Source organism: Lytechinus pictus, chromosome 4 (genome assembly GCF_037042905.1).
Source record: "Lytechinus pictus isolate F3 Inbred chromosome 4, Lp3.0, whole genome shotgun sequence".
Taxonomy (NCBI): domain Eukaryota; kingdom Metazoa; phylum Echinodermata; class Echinoidea; order Temnopleuroida; family Toxopneustidae; genus Lytechinus; species Lytechinus pictus.
In genome coordinates this window covers 1,274,102-1,293,174 of record NC_087248.1, presented here as the reverse complement: position 1 = coordinate 1,293,174, position 19,073 = coordinate 1,274,102, and the positions used below count along the sequence as shown (strand labels likewise).

At 34.8% G+C, this 19,073-nt stretch overlaps 2 non-coding genes across 2 annotated transcripts; both read right to left on the bottom strand.

Moving 5' to 3' along the window:
- Positions 1-17,542: 17,542 nt before the first annotated feature.
- TRNAK-CUU (transfer RNA lysine (anticodon CUU)) lies at positions 17,543-17,615 on the bottom strand. Its single transcript has one exon. It is a non-coding gene; the product is annotated as a tRNA-Lys (tRNA).
- A 713-nt stretch (positions 17,616-18,328) lies between these two features.
- Positions 18,329-18,401, bottom strand: TRNAK-CUU (transfer RNA lysine (anticodon CUU)). Its single transcript has one exon. It is a non-coding gene; the product is annotated as a tRNA-Lys (tRNA).
- Positions 18,402-19,073: the final 672 nt, after the last annotated feature.

The following is a 19,073-nucleotide window of genomic DNA, read 5'->3' as shown; positions in this document are numbered from 1 at the left end:
TAGGAATGGATGAGATCAACAGCCCTTGTCTTGTTGAGGGTCACTGTTTCCTGAAGCAGGTCCGGTATGCCAAAGGGTTGGACAGAAATACTTTTCAGATACATATACATTAACAGCATGTCGCAACAAAGAAATATTACTTTCCTACGTTTTGTCATTATTAGGATTTAAGGCAAATAGCTTATTTCCAACCAACCAAAGGAACATGAATATCAATCTCGGAAATGATTGCCGACTTAGCAATAAACCTTAATGTTCAGAAATCAGTTTTATACTTTAACATTGGAACATGTTTTAAATCCATCGTACCACTGGTCATACTGGTTACAAGTGACATTATCTGCTTCTACATGCTATAAGAATGAATGAATAAGGTCGATGTTGTGCAAACTGTATTGTCCCATTGAAACGCAAGTCTATGACTTAGTTTCAATATGACCAATCAGTTAATATTCTATCCAAGAAATTAAGGATTGAGTCTACATGAAAGGGACACTCTTCTTAAAATTACACGCCGTTATAAACCTGTGTTTGAATCACCTCAATGATAATGGACCAAAACAAATTATTTCAGGTCAAATCTTTTCGCAATCGTTATGGATTGCTACTGTAATATATTTTACAGCTGAAGCGTCTGTTCTCAAATTGATCTTTGTCATTTCTGGTGTAAAGAATATGGCTTTTTGAGATCGAAAAGCGTTAACAAAAGAATTCCTTTCCGGTTTGCTGAGTTCAACCAACTGACCAATTGCGTGTTTCATAGCTCAACAAACTAGTGCAGTAACAACTAAATAAGCTACCAGTGTGTTTAGCAAGAAGAACACACACACAAGCATTTTATATCAGGTGCGATCCGGTTTCTCTTTTTTAAATCTGTAAATGAGCTATGTTTTGAAGGTTCTTGATCTGGGTGATGTGGATCGATTCCAGACGGTAACATAACACTAACAGGCAGGGGCGTCGATCCATTTTTCAGATTGGGGGGGGGGGGCAAAATCATTAACGTTCCAAAGGCGCTCGATCGTACAAAACACCCACACACCCACGCATACACACACATATATATATATATATATATATATATATATATATATATATATATATATATATATATTATATACACACACACACACCCATATACATATATATATATATATATATGACTCATGAGACACATACACGTATCTCACTACACAGATAGTACGAGTGCCGAGAGGGAGCTCAAATTTCTTTATATTCTGAGCTGAAAACTTGATATTCTAAGCATTTTTGGTACCAATGATTAAGATTTGTATCTAAAAGAGAATAGATGCGAGCGCGAAGCGCGAGCTGAAAATTTTGATATTTCGATCTGAAAAAATGACAGTTTACTGGACGTTTTTGATAAAGAACAAGCTATATAGCCAAGAAAAGATGATTGCAAATTGAAGCAGTTCTTTTGAGGCTTAGAACTGAAAACGGGACATTTACATTTACCAATTTAATCATGAAAAGTATGGGTTTTTGCTACAGAAATGATGCGAGCGCGACGCGCGAGCTAAAAATTTTTATATTCCAATCTGAAAAGCGGACATTTTGAGCACGATTTTAAATAAAGAACGAGTTGTGTATCTCAATCTCGCTTGCTGAACATTACAATCTTGTTTTTTTTAATGCATATCCGGAATCATTGGTGGGGCGATCGCCCCCCCCCCTGCCCCCCCCCCCTCCCCCCCCCCCAGGATCGACGCCTCTGCTAACAGGGGTTTACTTTGGGGTAAATCCAAATTACACTCTATCATGTTGACAAGCTGTTTGAATAAATTTAAAACAACCTTGCTCCATTACAAAGCATTGCTTCACAAGGCTTTTTGCTGATAGTGTTTTTCGTTACTGAATAAAGGTGTCCATAATGGACAAGAGCGGCCAAGAAACTTGTAACAACGAGGGAACATTACATGAATCGCCTTGTCAGCCGTTTACAGTGATAATAATAATATTTACATATTTACCCAGGGTAGCCACTTCAGTTCCGAAAACTGTTCTCCCAGCGGGCCCTGCTATAATCATTACCCCGGCTTTAGCTGAGCTGCCTAGGCGCTCAAGCATTCAAGGAATTTCTTCCTAACGGGTACCCATTCACCTCACCTGGGTTGAGTGCAGCACAATGTGGATGAGTTTTTTGCTGAAGGAAAGTACGCCATGGCTGTGATTTGAACCCACGACCCTCTGTTTCAAAGTCAGAAGACTAATCCACTGGGCCACAACGCTCCACCACAATAAGCTCTCTGCCTATTAGATACACGGATTTGAGTAGCTTATAACATTTGTTTATGAAAAACACTGACAATTTGCACCTTGAAAAATTGAAAATACACACCAGGTCGAGGTTGAGGATAATATGAAGAAGGACCCAGACACATGAAGGGAAAATCAATACAATCATAAGTGTTTATGGTTACTTGAAGAAGAGCGGAGACAAGATGCAATACTGCTGTAGGCACCAGATAAGAGGAAGGGGCAAGTGGGAGTCTAGAAGTGAAATTGGATACATGGATGACACGGAGACAGGCAGGAGTGCCCAGAAGAACTGTATGATGGATGTCTGACGTTTATATGAGAGTTTGAACATACATGAAGAAAGGAATGAAGTATAGGAAGAAAAAACTTGAGAAAACCGAAGGAATGAATGAATAGGAAATGAAGTGTATGCGGAGGGGGAGAGAAGAGAGAAGATGAGGGGATATAAGAAAAAAATAGAAGAAGAAAAAAAAAGAAAGAAAGAAAAAGAAAAAGAGAAAGATGAGGAGAAAGAAGAAGAAGAAGAAGAAAAGGAAGAGAAACGAAGACTAAAAAAGTAAAAGAAAATGAAGAAGGGCTACAAAGGTAGTGAGGAATGAAATGACTGTACAAAAAATACTAAAGAAGAGGAAAAGTATAAATACATAAAGGAGGAATGAGACGGCGAGAAATAGAAGATGGCGAAAGAGGAAAAAGAATAATGGGAGTAGAACAAGAAGAGAAAGAATACGAAGAACAAGAACAAAAGGGGGTGAGAAGAAGAAGAAAAGTAGTGGAAACAGAAAGGAAAAAGGAGAAAAAATTATAAATCATTTCATTTGGATGGATTTGGACAGGTATTGATTCTCAGGATTAGTGCTGGATAGAAAGGACTTGTGTTTCTTCTTAGATCAGTTGGAGCTAAAATTTTGTTTCTGAGGGCTAACACTTCGAGTCATATTGAATTCATATTCACAAATATAAAATATCACCATTTAATATCGTGTGTCACAAAAGAATAATCCGGAAAGAGCGACAGAATCAATCATGGCGATGGGGTAGCATGCAGCTGGTCATTGGGCTGGTCATTGGCCTGGCTGTTTGACAAAAATGTTCCTTTAAAGCCGTCTGTTGCCTTCAGCTATCATGGCTATAGAATTGAGACAGAAATTGATATATCATAAGAGTTTATAAAAGGAGCAAATAGACCAGTAGTCTGATAAAGACCAGTCCTGAAACATCCGTCTCTCGGAGGAAATAATGTTCAAATCAAACTTAAAAGGCACAAGAAGGAACTTGAAACTAAATCATAAAGGTAAGAGAGATGGGAAGATGACTTTTCCCAATTACATACAACTGACGTACTTAGCATGTATAGCTATGATCTTTGATTATAAGGTATTACACTCTAAATATACCAGGTTAAAATGCTCCATGGGGGTAATTGTGTGTCCAACCAACATTGGGCATTTCTTTTGAGCGTTTTTGATGAAAATTTTCTAAAGTAATTACTGCTTATTTTTTAACCTTACTGGACAATATGCTTCCCGCATTGGGTAAAATACTGCCTCAAAGTGGTAAGACACATAGTTTCCCTCATGCTGGTTAAAAATTGTACCCATATTTTTTTACAGTGCATGGAAAGTCCACCTATTACACTTTACTGATCAATTATTGATAAAGTGGCATAAAGTGACGGGTCACATGGGCCAACTAAATGTCCTCTTCAATCTAAATAACACACTATACTGGTGTACTCATTTCGTAAGGGTTGAACACTGTTTACTTCAGTTGGTTGTAATCAACTTTTCAGCAAGCAAGAGTTTGTGCACTTTAATGATTTATAATGTTTTTATCTTAAACTATTTTCTACAACTAAAAGCCTGACTGATGAAACGTCATTCATCAAAATTTCGTCTCGAAACTGATTAGAGGATTAGCATATTGATAGATAAATCACGAGCCAAGCTGCGAGTGGTTTGCTATTTATATCATTCTCAAGGATTGCCAAGTTGAAATTCATCTGCATTCATGAATTCTTCGTAAATGATTCAGATCTCTCTTTTACATTGAGAAATTGGAAACCAAGAAAAATATAATGGAATTATATCATAGAACGGAGATCTTGCGCAGTAAATACTTTTCGTAGCGGTGTATTTAAAATGAAAACGTGAACTTTTGTCCATTGAATCTTGGAATGATATTTGTGAAATTATTTCGCGACGACATTTCTAATTTCCTTGTTTTTGTTTACCTTCATCTAGCTACAGACACACTAAAGAAACCTACTCCAAACCGATCGATGCATCGCGATGGTATGTCATTTAAAATAACGTAATGTTGTGATCGGTCTGGCGTCGGTTCCGTTGGTGTGATTATAGCATTTACTTGGTACCCCCTCTCACCCTCTCTCCTTATTCCCTCTGCTTCTCTTTCTCTTTCTCACCTTCTCTCTCCCCCCTCCCTCTGTTTTACCTCTCTCTTATCTCTTTCTATCCCTCTCTCTCCCTCTCGCTCTCTTCTAGCTCATTTATAATCTATCCCTCTCTCCTTTCTCTCTCTCTCTCTCAGCCAATCTCACCCTCTCTCCTCCCTGTATTCTAAAATGAGTAACTTCCTTTCCTCTCTAAGGCACTATGTATAAGGAGCATATCTCATCCATTAATGATCTAAATAAAGACCTCATCCTTCATTCTCGTTGGGGGTGTATGTATGCTTTGATTCCAACTGTGTCATCTTTCGAAGCCCTTCACCGAGTAAACCATTCCCCCAAAGCAAATGTAATAAATGTGTATTGGTGAGATATAACACAATTACAAATGCGACCAAAGAAAACAAAGTTTACAACATTTTCATGTATAAATGCTTCAAAATGACACAATTACAATCATGAAATCAACTTCAATCAACGGCTTATTATCAATGGCCTTCTGGAATAACTTTAATCATAAAATCGGGGGCTATATAGGCTCCCCCTTAACATAGTTCCGAAAGAATCCTTGTGAATTGGTTTCAACACAAAAATGAACTTTTAACACTCGTGCCGAAAAAAACACCCCAATCTACGCAACAAATCATTTCGTCTATCTGTCATATTCTACTCTCATCGTTCTTGCACTTATTTGTTTAAAATCCTCGAAATGCAATTAAAACAGCCACCTCGTCATGTACTTAGATTCTTTCCATTAACAATGTATTTATAATCAGCCATATATCGTCTACATTAGTAAATCATCGCTAGTCATTAATTCAGTTCTTAAAGGACAAGTCCATCCCAACAGAAAGTTAAATTGAATAAAAAGAAAAAAATCCACCAAGCATAACACTGAAAATTTCATCAAAATCGGATGTATAACAAAAAAGTTATGACATTTTAAAGTTTCGCTTAATTGAAAAAAAAAAACAGTTATATGCACATCCTGGTCGGTATGCAAATGAGGAAACTGATGACGTCATCCACTCACTATTTCTTTTGTATTTTATTATATGAAATATGAAATTTTCGAATTTTCTCCTCATTGACAAGTGAAACAACAATTAATTCATCCCTTAACATGTGGAATTAACACTGTTTAATACTATATGGTTCAGTCAAGTTGGCCTTTATAGTCAAATATGTAAAAAATGAAATATTGTATGATTAAAACAACAACAAAAAAAGAAATGGTGAGTGAGTGACATCATCGACTGTCAATTTGGATGTCACTGAGTTGTGCATATCACTGTTTTGTGAAAAATAAGCGAAACTTGAAAATGTAATAACTTTCTTATATTACACCCGATTTCGATGAAATTTTCAGCATTATGCTAGTTTGATTTTCTCTATTTATTCAGATCATTGTTTTTCTGGGTGGACTTGACCTTTAATGGAAGCAAAATCATGGTCAGCAGTTTGTGGCGTAGTTTGAGCAAGCATACGGACCAAAAATTCTTCGTTTATTTTTTTGTTTTAAATGATCACGGGAATTGATGTAACTATAAAAACCGCATACACGTGAAATAAATGACTTGTCTTCGTTTTACAAACTGTTGTGATCTGATTCCTACCAAGTCGGAGATGGAATTTGTAATCAATCCTATACAGTTGCAATCGATCGCAACTATTTTTGAGATTGGCCCGGTAAGGTTGTTCCCGCGATGGAGTTCCCGGTTTCATATTCTTTCTAATATCCCCAGTGTTGGTATATACCTATACCTCGCTCAAAACTCTCTAAACCTTCAACTGGTTAAAAAGTAAATTTTGTCCCTATGTAATAAAATGAAATAATAACGATTATAGGTATACTCGCGTGTGCTCGTATTATCTAACTTGTATTTTAGACGTATAATGTGATCTTCAGAATAAAGGCTAATTTTAGAATGAAAACAGAAACAGTATGTTATTATTTTTTGTAAAAAAAAAATTCTTGAGAAATGTGGTATGACCACAATCTTTTATAGATTCTTTCAAAAATTGGAAGGTATCATTGCATTTCTCATGTAAAACACCGATTCTAAGGTCAGCTTCATGAAAAAAATCTGTACAAGAGATGCTATGTGTTGAACCAACGTAATGAGAAACAAAGATGCAGAATCACTGACGTCCTTTCGTATTGTTCGGAGCAAGAAAAGTGTATACATTTAATCTAAAAAAATCTTTAAATGCTTTGCTATATCCCCTAAATATTGAGAAGGGAATGTCAAAATAGCTGATGATAAACTTTGTATTCAAATTTATACCAATTTATGACCAATAAACGACGCTCGTCTTCGTGCTTTGATTACTTCCAGAAATCACTATATACGCGCTCTTAAAAATCCACTGATAGAAAAAACACATTTAGAATCACTATAGAGAGAGTACCTTAGTTCAGGAAAAATATTATTATTATCATTATTATTATTATCATCGTCATCATCATCATTAGTATTATTATCATTGCTATTATTATTTTACTTGGCATAATCAACATCAAACATTATAAACAACATTTACAAACAATAGGATAAGGAGAGTCACATGGATGCCGGGAAAGAAAAAAGATTAACTGAATAACTATAACCCGAAGGTCTTCCTTACCTATCCATGTGACTTTACAAAAATAACATACATGCAATTAGTCTTGTTAGTAGTGACAACTAGATGAAATATACAATAAATAGATACTCAGGAGAAAAAAATGTTGGGTTTAAATGGAAAATACTAGAAACAATTCTTATTGGAAGGAAAAGACCACTTCTAGTTAGATGGATTCTGGTCTCGACCTCGACATATAGATTAAATAAAGTTTTTTTTCCTGTGGAAGCTGACGGGGAGTAACAAGAAAAGGGAAAGTCATTTTATTAGCTCCAGGTGTTTTCAGTAGAATGGTCATATTCTATCCATGCGGAAGGATATCAATTTGGAGATTAAAACATAAGAAAAACATTTCTGCGGCACCGTTAGCGGCCGATGACACCATGTTTTCATGAAATTGTAGCTCTGGGGATAGTTTATTTTAAGAAGGAATTACGGCTTTCTTCAGAAAATATAAAATGTTTGTGTAACGTTAAAACAACATTTCTTCGTGATTATAAGATATGGTTGTATGAATTCGTAAATATTACATTATAATTTTTTATTAACTGTAAGTCTGTTCGGAAAATATGCAAACTAAAAGTTATATGCTGGCTTGCCTGAAATGATAGAAATACACAATGAGTGGGGAAAATGGTTGAAAAAGACATCTCGTCTGATCTATGATGCATCATTTCAATCTCATTAAAGCGAATTGATAAAGTAATCTTTTCTTTTACAAAATTATTATCTTTTAATACCTCCAAAAGCAGATTTTTCTGATAACATATTATAATATGTTGGTTATAGTTCGTTGAATTAGTTCTTATTTGAAAAAAAAATGGAGAAGATGTCGAAAGACTTTGCTAAAAGCACCCCACGACATAATCACACACGCTCTAGAAGTAGAGTATAGAGACAATACGCGCATACAAAGGCGGGAATTTATTCTGGCATGTTTGGTAAAGCATTAACAAATTGGTTGGCGGCTTCTAAGAAGTAAAATTCTCAGGTAATAATGGTGCGAAACCTTGAAAGCTTTCAAGTCAATGTTTCTCAGATTCTACAGACTATAAGACCTTGACGAGATGGAGAGTGAAGGATAAACCCTGTTATAAGCTCATCACAATTGAACCTCGTACCCTTAAAGGTCAATGATCATTCTAGATGTGAAGGAGTAATGTACTGAAACCTAAAAGAAATTCATCAACTTGCTCAAGGGGTATAACGGTAGAATTCCAGATAATTCTTTCTACAAAAACTCTGGTTTGTATTGGAGGTTGGATCATAAAGTTATAGTGCAAACTATTGGAGGAACTTACCCCTTGACTGCTGGAACCAGTAATGTTGATCTGTGTATACTAAACCATGGGGATTGAAAGTATTTGGTAGGTAACGGGCGTAATGAGCCAACAATTCTTAGGGGGCTAGATATCGCGCAAAATTAAAGGACAAGTCTAACCCAACAAGAAGTTGATTTGAATAAAAAGAGAAAAATCCAACAAGCATAACACTGAAAATTTCATCAAAATCGGATGTGAAATAAAGTTATAACATTTTCAAGTTTCGCTTAATCTCACAAAACAATTATTATGTACATCCTGGTTGGTATGAAAATGAGGAGACTGATGACGTCATCCACTCACTATTTCTTTTGTATTTTATTATAATGATATATGAAATTTTCTCCGCATTGTCAAGTGAAACATCGATTAATGCCTCTCTAAACACTGGAATTAGTATTTCTTTAATACTATGTGATTCAGACAAGTTTGTCCTTAATTGAAGAATCTGTAAAATCTGAAATATTGTATGATTCAAGCAATAAAAAACAAAATAAATAGTGAGTGATGGACATCACCGACTGACTCCTTTGCATGTCACTGTTGTGCATAATTATCACTGTTTTATGAAAAATAAGCGAAATTTTAGAAAGTCTTAACTGTTTCATTTTACTTCAGATTTTGATGAAATTTTCAACGTTATGCTACTTTGATTTCTCTCTTTTTATTCAAATCAGAATTTTTCTTGGGTGGACTTGATCCCCAGTCATGCCAGTTGCGAGCGAGCAAAATTTTCGACAGTTTTTATTCAAAAAATCAAATTTTGTGATGTAGAAAATATTATTTTATTCCACCCTTCTCTCTTTCTTTTTCTTCCCTTTCTCTTTTTTTTTCTTGGTCGTGATTTTTTTTGGGGGGGACAAGCGCCCTCAAGCCCCCTCCATCTATACCCAACTGGAGGTTGGATCATGGAAGTTACTAGTATTTCAAAATACTAATAGAGCTTACCCGTTGACTTCTGAAACCAGCTGGTCCGTGTACAAAACCTAAGGGAATTAGAAGTATTTAGTAGTCAACGGGTTAACAAATTATATTTTTAGCACTCTTTCCTTTACGAAAAGAAGATTGTGGAGATTCAACGGATAATAGACTTTTACAGAATTAATCGAAGCATTCACTAATATCTGGTTCTTAATTTGAAAGATGTATTCAGAAAATGTTGCACACCATTCCTTTGTAAAACTTAAAATGCTGAATGTGTTGCTGAAAGAGTGCCCTGTCCGCTTTGATTTTTCTTTGCATGGGGCATCAAAATAATGTAATGATTGTAATATCAACAGAGAAGAGAATATTTATTAAAATTTTGTGAAAGCTGAGCCAAGATTCAACAGGTAGTAAAGAATCGGACGACTAGTTAAGAACACATGCACTGAAGGGCTAGATCCCTTCTATTTGTGAGTGATAACGTTGGTATCGGTGGGACTTTCCCTTTAAGATGTGATCCTTGTTTAACCCCTCTTATCTGCCGTTGATTAAACACCATACAGGGTGTAATGTTTCTGCTATTAAATACCACTCCCATCAGACGCCTTAAAGCATCCCCGAGAGGGGGATCATGACTCGAGCATTCACAAAAGGTCATCCAAACATATCCAATTCTCGTTTAACATCCACAGTTACCATGGAAACATGCAATTAGTGAGTCTGTACTGGTCATCGAATAGAAATCCTAAGGGTCCCTGATGGTGGGATAGAATGGTTCTTAAAAGGAGTGATTCGATCATGATTCCACCCCTCTTTCTCTCTTTCTCAACAAGCTAATCGAGCTAATCTTTCAAGTATCGGATAATTCGCGCCATTTCGTGACGTGACGTTTTAATCACGGTTAATTGATACGTCGCTCGTCTCGATCTTACAATCGATATCAACCTTGTCGCCCTTATGATACAGTCACAACAAGGGAATCAATTCCAAACAGCCAAACCAATAACGTTATATCGAATGGCACGTGATCGGTCGATTTGGAATCGGTTTCATTGATGTGACTGCCGTGCGCGAACTCTTAACTAAACATGTCGTCTGCACGGGAAACTAGGATAACAAAATAGCGCCAAAATGATGTGAGGGCGGTCGAGGGTTCAAGCTCTCTTCATAATGTGGCCGGTCGTAATTTCATAATCATATGGACAAGATAGATGATGCAGTATTGTGATGGTGACAATAATGACATGCGACAAGATTGAATAATTAAAACAAAAACAACAAGAAGAGCTTAAAAATGCGTAATTTCACCTTACAACTTGTAAAGATACTTGTATAGTGTGCTTAAAATCTCAACATCCTTTTTGTAATTTCTCCCTGCGACAAATATCTATCCTACCTTGATTTCTCTGATATTGGTGATTGGGGAAGGGTTGGAATTCAATTTACGGTTAAATGGATATTATGGGCTGTAGATGTTTATATCTAAATAAATAGGATAAAATTCACAAAGCAAAATGCTGAAAATTTCATCAAAATCGGATTACAAATAACGAAGTTATGGAATTTTAAAGATTTGCATTATTCCGGTGAAACAGTTCTAGGCATGTCTTCATGAATATTCATTAAGTTGGCTGATGATATCACATCCCCACTTGTTCCTTTCTTATTTTATCACATGAAATCATAATTGTTTCATTTTTTTCATAAATGTGTTAATGATGTGTCTCCATTATGATGAAATAAGTTGCAGCAATAAATAACTCATGCTCTTAATCAGTTGTCAATCCAATTGTTTTAGTTCTTGGTCGAAATTTTTTTAATAAACTTAATTTCATAATGAAATACAAAAGAACAAGTGGGGATATGACATCATCAGCCTACCTAATGAATATTCATTAAGAAATGCCTAGAACTATTCCACCGGAATAATGCAGATCTTTAAAATTCAATAACTTTGTTGTTTGTTAAATAAATAAATAGAGTAAAATTCACAGAGCAAAGTGCAAAAAAATTAATCACATTTTCAGCACTTTTCTCTGTGAATTTTACTCTATTTATTGAGAGATTAATATCTTCATCCCTTTAATGTTTATGTTTGGTTATAATATATAATGTTCTCTTGAAATCAAATTGACATAAATCATACGTAATGAATTACTTAAAGAATGTGTATGATTGTAAGGCATATAGCATACATAAACAACTCTTCCTTGTTTTTTTTTTAGATGTCAGAAATGCAATAAAGTTCATTGGCTAAAACACAACTTAACTTATACGTGATCATTTGGCATTGACGTAACATGTGAAAAAGTTAGAAATAACGTCACAAAGCTATATTGAATTGAATTGAATTGAATTTATTCAAACAACTAAAAAAATAACAGATTTGGGACCCCAAAGAACCACATCTTGTAACCAGGGGCCCCTGCATATGATATTCTACTTAAACATGGAATAACAATGAGAAAAAACTATTTACAAGGCATCTAAAAAGGTATATATATATAAAAAAAAGTGTTGAGATAAAATTTACTGCGACTCGTGTCTCAATTTAGGAGCGACACCACGGTGTATAGAGGACAAGGCGATCTAAAACTGACGTCATTTTTTTTAAATGTTTTTACATCAAATAATCGGGATAATTTTAGAGCTATGAATCCTTTTTATACTCTTCAGACTTCTTCCTTTACTTTTCCTTCTCCCCTTCCCTCTTCTCATTTTTATTTACTGCTTCAAATATCGGGGGATGTCGCCCGCCGCCCCCTGTAGAGCCGCCCTATCTCAATTCAAAATTCATTGCATGTTCTTGGGTAACACTCAAGCCCTGTGTGATGATTCTTAATTTCACCTACATCTGAGACTATTGCATTGATACCTAATAGAACACTCAATATATCTCATTCTTTGGAAACGTGTCAAAATGGAAGCAAACTGTGTCAATCTTTTAAGTCTTGATTTCTTCTCGAAATAAATCTATTTCATGCCCTTCGGGGAGACAGTATCACTTCATGACCTTCATCAGAATGAAAGCTAAATGAAATCTGCCCGATTCCTGTGAACTGACGCCCGTTGCATAAATAGATGAAATCATATACAACTCTAAAAAAAAAACGTAACTCGAATTTCCAACCAATCAGCAGCGCGCATTCGAGACTTACACTTGATATTTTGAATTTCGTTTAAACCTAACTCTTTGTGAAACAAGGCCCAAATGAAATGGAGATTCAAAATAAACGCGGATTATTCGTAAGGTGATCGTCTTGCTTAGACGTATGAAAACTTTTGAGGAGTATAAAAAATAAATCGAAATTATCGCCTACTGATATTTTTCTTTGAACATCGCGTGGCATTACTCATAAGGAAGGTAATAAAATGATATTGTCTTTTGAGACGTTAACCAATTTGACTTATGAGTAAAAGAAGTTTTGTTTAATAATTTTTCATAAAATAATGGACCGAATTATTATTATTATTTGTAAAATGCCATTTTCTGCTGTTGTTTTTTTTGTTTTGTTTTTACAAAGAATTGACGGGCGGGTGGGATTTTTGACAGAATGATATTTAGTATTAACATGCTTTCTAATAATCAAAATTACATTGAAGATAAAATAGCTTAACGGCGACATTATGAATGTGAATCTCTATGATGAAATACGGTCTGCAAAGAAAATAAAAAATGTGCTGCTAAGTTAGAAATGACGATGAGACATAACGATAATTGATTGTAATCGAAGATTTAAGATATAGACATGGTTATTGTTCAAGAACATTTAGTTTAGGTCTATGGAATATTTTATTATTTCAACAGGAGTTATTTGAAATTAATTGGATTTAAATGCGGTAAATGAGATTACCTGCCCCTCTTACGATTATCCAACTCTGCATTTTTCTTGTGCTGAAAATGTTATCATGTTAAAGCAAAATTGTAATATTTGAATTTTAAAAAAAATTGCACATAATTTCCAGTGATATATATAGGTAAAATGTTTTGTTCTACTTCACAATACATATTGGATACCATATTGGAAACCAAACTAACCCCACCCCCTAAAAAATCAATTTGTAGTCCCAATATAAATCATAACTCTTGATATTTATTTCAATATCATAATTGATATTTTAATTGTCTACATCGTGCAAGAAGTAAAAAAAAATATATTTATTATGGATACGATACTTTTTGATATACCAAAGTAAATTAGCAACATAAATTTGCAATTGGAAATATTTTCTTGCAACACCCCCTAAGTTTGATATCAAATTTTAATGTTTACAAATATGGCACTGACAGATTAAGGAGGATATAAAAATTCATATCTAGAAAACTCTCATGAAGTGGTTTTCTCACTTTAAGAATGGACATAGCAGCGATTGATTTAAATTAGATTATTCGTCGATTTTTTTTCACAGATTTTTTTCATAGTGAAGTAATAAATATATGACACCTCACAGGGAATCACTGGGTCCATTAAAAGAAACGAGAAGAAAATAAAATACACATCCCACTCATCATCCATTATAAATTCACTTGTTTGAAAGCCTTAATACTCTTTATTTTTCACTTGAATTTATTAATACTACGTCCTGTAAAAAATATTTAATACACGATCTAAAGTAGATGTGGACTCCGTAATTGCTATGTGGTCTGTCACTATTAGAAAACTTCACTTTTAATAACAATATTGTCTTTATATACGTTCTTTCCGGCTTGGTTAATTGGTTTCCGTCTTTTTAAGTATTGTATCATTATATACATGTATTATTGTAAATTGTCAACCTGGAAAACAAAGCCATATAAAATGCGCTACTAAGTAGGCTCATGTTATTTCTTTCACTGCTCACTTCTTACAAAAGGTGATATGAAACAATATATCGTCTGTAACAGTGATAGAAGGGGGTAAATGATTGATTGCCGTGTATTGTAATAATGATACTTTCTTACGAAAGGAAAGCGTCGACTCGGCTTCGAACCTAGATGCCCAAGTCACGTGACGACTAGTCTACCAGCAATACATGACAACTTCTTCAAATCAAACATCAATGACGACCATTAAAAGACACGATTAGAAATAAAAATATCAATTCGACTTACCGTTTCCTTCCAACAGAGAATACCTTTGAAAGAGATCGTCCTCTTTGATCTCCAGGGCGTGATTCCAACAAATAATTTCCAGCCGAAAAGTATTATGACAAAGTCGAAAGCGATTTAATCTCTGGCGGTGTGATCAGCACCGATACAACAATGTTTGTAGAAGCCAGACACAAGACAAACATAACAGGTCCTCCGAACTCTGGGCTGTAGGATACATAAAATCTAAGCTCTTGTGAATGTTGGTTAGACTCCTCAGAATGCGTTGCAGCAATCGAGAATGGGAGGATGCTGATGAAGAGATGATAACTGAATTCATGGAAGAAACTCGAATCTTTGAAAATCAGTAGAATTGAGAAATTCCTCACCGATCGCTTCGTCCAATTGTCGCTTCATTTCGGAGAGGTACAGCGAGATCCTTGCTCGCCTAGCAAGTCTAGTCTTCGAAATCAGACGTATTTATTCTTGCCAACGAGATTTTGCAAAAAAGGATCACTCAAATAAAGTGCAACGCTTCAACAAATTATTTACTATATTATATCTCCAAGTACACCTAATGGCGTGTCTGCATACAGTGTTTTTATCGATGATGATGATCGTGATGATGAACATCATTTGTATTGCGCCATTTATAATAAGTTAAATCATTAAAATACGCCGGCTGCCCCAATATGCCAGGTATAAGTACCACCATGGTGTTTAGTTCAGATACCTCAATATTATTGTTTTGAGTTCAGATTTTGAAGGCCTCAATGTTGTTACAATATAGGATTGCATTCACCTGTTAGAGGTCTTTGTGCCGCGGAGGACAGAATGCGGGCAGCAACCGTGACATTTGAATGATAACACAATTGTTAAGATTGCCCGTCCTAGCAACGGTCCAAGTGTTCGGATCGCATTCTTGCTTCAAGAGAGTTGTATCTCTGAACGTGTTGATAAAGAACTCATCAGCACTTTTTTTTTAATTTGGGTGCACTGAGAAAGTAACTCCTTGATATCCGATTTTCTCAATCCATGTCCTGTGATTATTTTTTAATATTCGTTTTCATTTCGGTTTATATCTGTGAGGCATGATAATTTAAATGAAATCCAATTATATATCTGTTGTCAGCTTTCATTGACATCCGTTTGTTATAATTCATGGATCTCGGTTAAATTGATAAAAAAGATATTCAATAAAGGTGAATCTCTATGTTATTTATTTGCTAGTCTCCCTACCTCATACCGATAATAATTTTTTTTTCCGATCAAACTTAAATAGCATTTTACCCCCTTTAATTTTATGCATTTTTTCGGAGGAGAAGGGAGGGGGAGCTTTTGTTACATGTACTGAACTGAAATCCCATCCACATTTCTTCGTAATTGTAAGCTTGCGTGTAATTTATGGGGATGGTGGTGATGGTAAAGTGGTGTCAATGGAACATAAATAATTGATCATCTAGCAAGCCTAATGAGTAGCTTTCTGAAAGGGGTCTGAATCCAGAAACAATGACGTCCACTGTTCAAAACAATTTAAGCCAACTCCTTTTATCACCCTTTCTCCCTTCCTCCTACCTTCCCTTGCGATCTATCTAGTCTATCTCGCTGCTTGTCGATCCATCATTGCATCTTAATTACCCAGTCATCCCCTTCACTCATTCTCCAATGGGCGCTCTCTCTCAGAATGGCTGCATCATGTGAAGCAGCCTATTGTGATATGATGAAAATGCTGGTAATCATGAATACTCAAGTAATACAAATGTATTGTGTCATTAATTACATAATATGTGGACTCTAACTTATATGGTGAGGAGGGGCCGGAGTTGGAAGGGCATGCATCCATGCGGGTCCCTCACTATGGAATTACCTCCCACTAGAGATCCGTAATAGCAAATGTGTTGAAACGTTTAAGGATAAGCTAAAAACTTACCCCTAGATGACTCCTTTTATCAATATTTTTTGTGTTCCTTTGATATTTTGTTTGCTCCCCCTTCACTATTGTGCGCCTTGAGCATCTCTAACGAGATGGATATGGCCCAAATTAATTGCTTTTTTTTTCTTCTTCTTCTTCGTATTATAATAAATAATTATTATTTTATTCTTCGTATTATTATTATTATCATTAATATTATTATTATTATTAATATTATCATTATCATTATTATTATTATTATTATTATTATTATTGATTATTGATTATTATTACAAAAGCTGTCATTAATGTTCACTAACGAGCATTGTACAAAAACATATATGATTATTTTGATTAAAAAATTACTTTGGTTCTGGCGTTTCTTTTATTTATTAGTTGTGATAATAAAGAACATGAGGTCTGTGCTTTTTAGAGACCATTTCGCCAGCAGTAATGAAAATAAGGAAGTTACGACTGCCAAGGTTTGTGAACCCCTTACGTATTAAAAAAAAAGGATTTTTGTTACAGTCACAATTAGCGATAGAAACACTAGACCGACCAAAACTATTACGTTATTTCTAATGGCCTATCATCGGTCGGTTTGAAGTCGGTTTCGTTGGTGTGACTGCAGTATGTACTACGTGTTTTCAATTGAGAATCAGAGTCTCCCGCCAAAATCATTGTCGACGTGGTGTCTACTCAAATTAACGCAAACACATCTATCTATCCGACTGAAAACCGCAAAAGATTCGGGTAGAAATCAAGAAATAAATTGAAGAGAATATATCAAGAGGATTAGGAAAGAGTTTAAAATGAAAAAGAAAAGAAATGAAAGGAAATGAAATAAAATAAAACATAACAAAATTTAAGGAGGCAGGTGGTCCTATAAGTCTAATTTTCAAAATTAGGCAAATTAATATTATTTCTTCTTGTTTTTTTTTATTTAGTGTAGTAATACCTTTGATGGTCGTTATCATTTTAATGCCAAATTGCAAAATGTTCGCCCAATGTGGGGCTCGAACCCACGACCCTGGGATTAAGAGTCCCATGCTCTACCGACTGAGCTAACCGGGCTAGATGATTTGTTGTATCGCTTGTCATCTTCTCACATATACACTTTAATAAGATCAAATACCTTTCATTCTTTTTTTCTTATTTTCCTTATCACATGTGCTTTCCTTTTCCCTCGTCTCATCTTTTTATTTGTATTAACTTTTTTCCTTCTTCTCTTCATCATCATCATTTTATTCTCCTGTTCTTCTCCTTCTCTCTTTCTTCTTCTTTCTTCTTCTTCTACGTTTTCTTCTTCTTTGTTTTCTTCTTTTTCTTCTCTTTCTTCTTTCTTCTTCTTTTTCTTCTTCTTTTTTTCTTTTTTTTTCTTCTTCCATTTATGAAGGTGTTTCTTACATCCTTATATATATTTTTTCTTGTGATTCTTGCCTTTCTGATTCCCCGCTCCTCCTTCCCATCGTCATCATAATCATTTTATTTTCCTTTTACTCCCTTGACTGTTTATTTCTTCGTTTTCACCTGTCTTTCTTCGATTATTCACCAGTCGTTTGTAAGTTTTTGTTTCTTTAATCGATGAGCCAGTGTTCAGCATTTATTTACCAACTTGATTTTACACAATAATTCTTACATAAGAATGTGAGATTGCAAAATAAAAGATAATTGGGCAGGTAGGCCTATTAGTTTAATTAACAATGCTTCAGCAATAGAATTTCTGATACATTTTATCTTTTACATCGTGGTTGTTGAGAATTGTGTACACCAAGTAGCAAAATATTCGCCCAATGTGGGGCTCGAACCCACGACCCTGGGATTAAGAGTCCCATGCTCTACCGACTGAGCTAACCGGGCTAGATGTTTTATTATTGGCTATGTCATAATCTTTCATTAATCCCCAATAGTTCCCCATACTTTCACTTCATGAGTTATAGTTCGCCCTGTTATGTGATTCAACATTAACATCCCAACTTAAACAAACTCAACAAATGTACGACATGCATTTTGGCAGAGAATCAAATTGTCAAACTGACAAAAAGTTCTACTATTTTTGGTGTGATTCATGCTAATCTGTATCATTCATTAAGAAAATCTGTTTATTTTATCACAAATTTTCCAATTGTCAATGTTATGTACTCGTTAAAAATGCAATTGATAGATAATACTTTTTATCATTATGTAATATTTTATTATACTTCATTTAGTGCCCAAGACAACTAAACTTTTTATTCAAAGAAAAAATATATTAAATAAAATGTTGGGATCTGTAATTGTGAAATATGAAAACCTACACGATGTCAACGTTTGGCCTTTAAAACATGAAAAATAGTGGTTCGCATTTATTTTAATCTATGTTCGAAATTCGATCGATATATATGAAGCCGTTTGGGGCTTTCAAAGTGTAAACTTTATTTTGCAGAGGGAGTTATCAAGATTTCATCTATTATTGTACGAATGTAGGCCAATCACCTAAAATGAAATATTAAAACGATATACATTGTTTTGCTGCGTATCACGTATAGATAC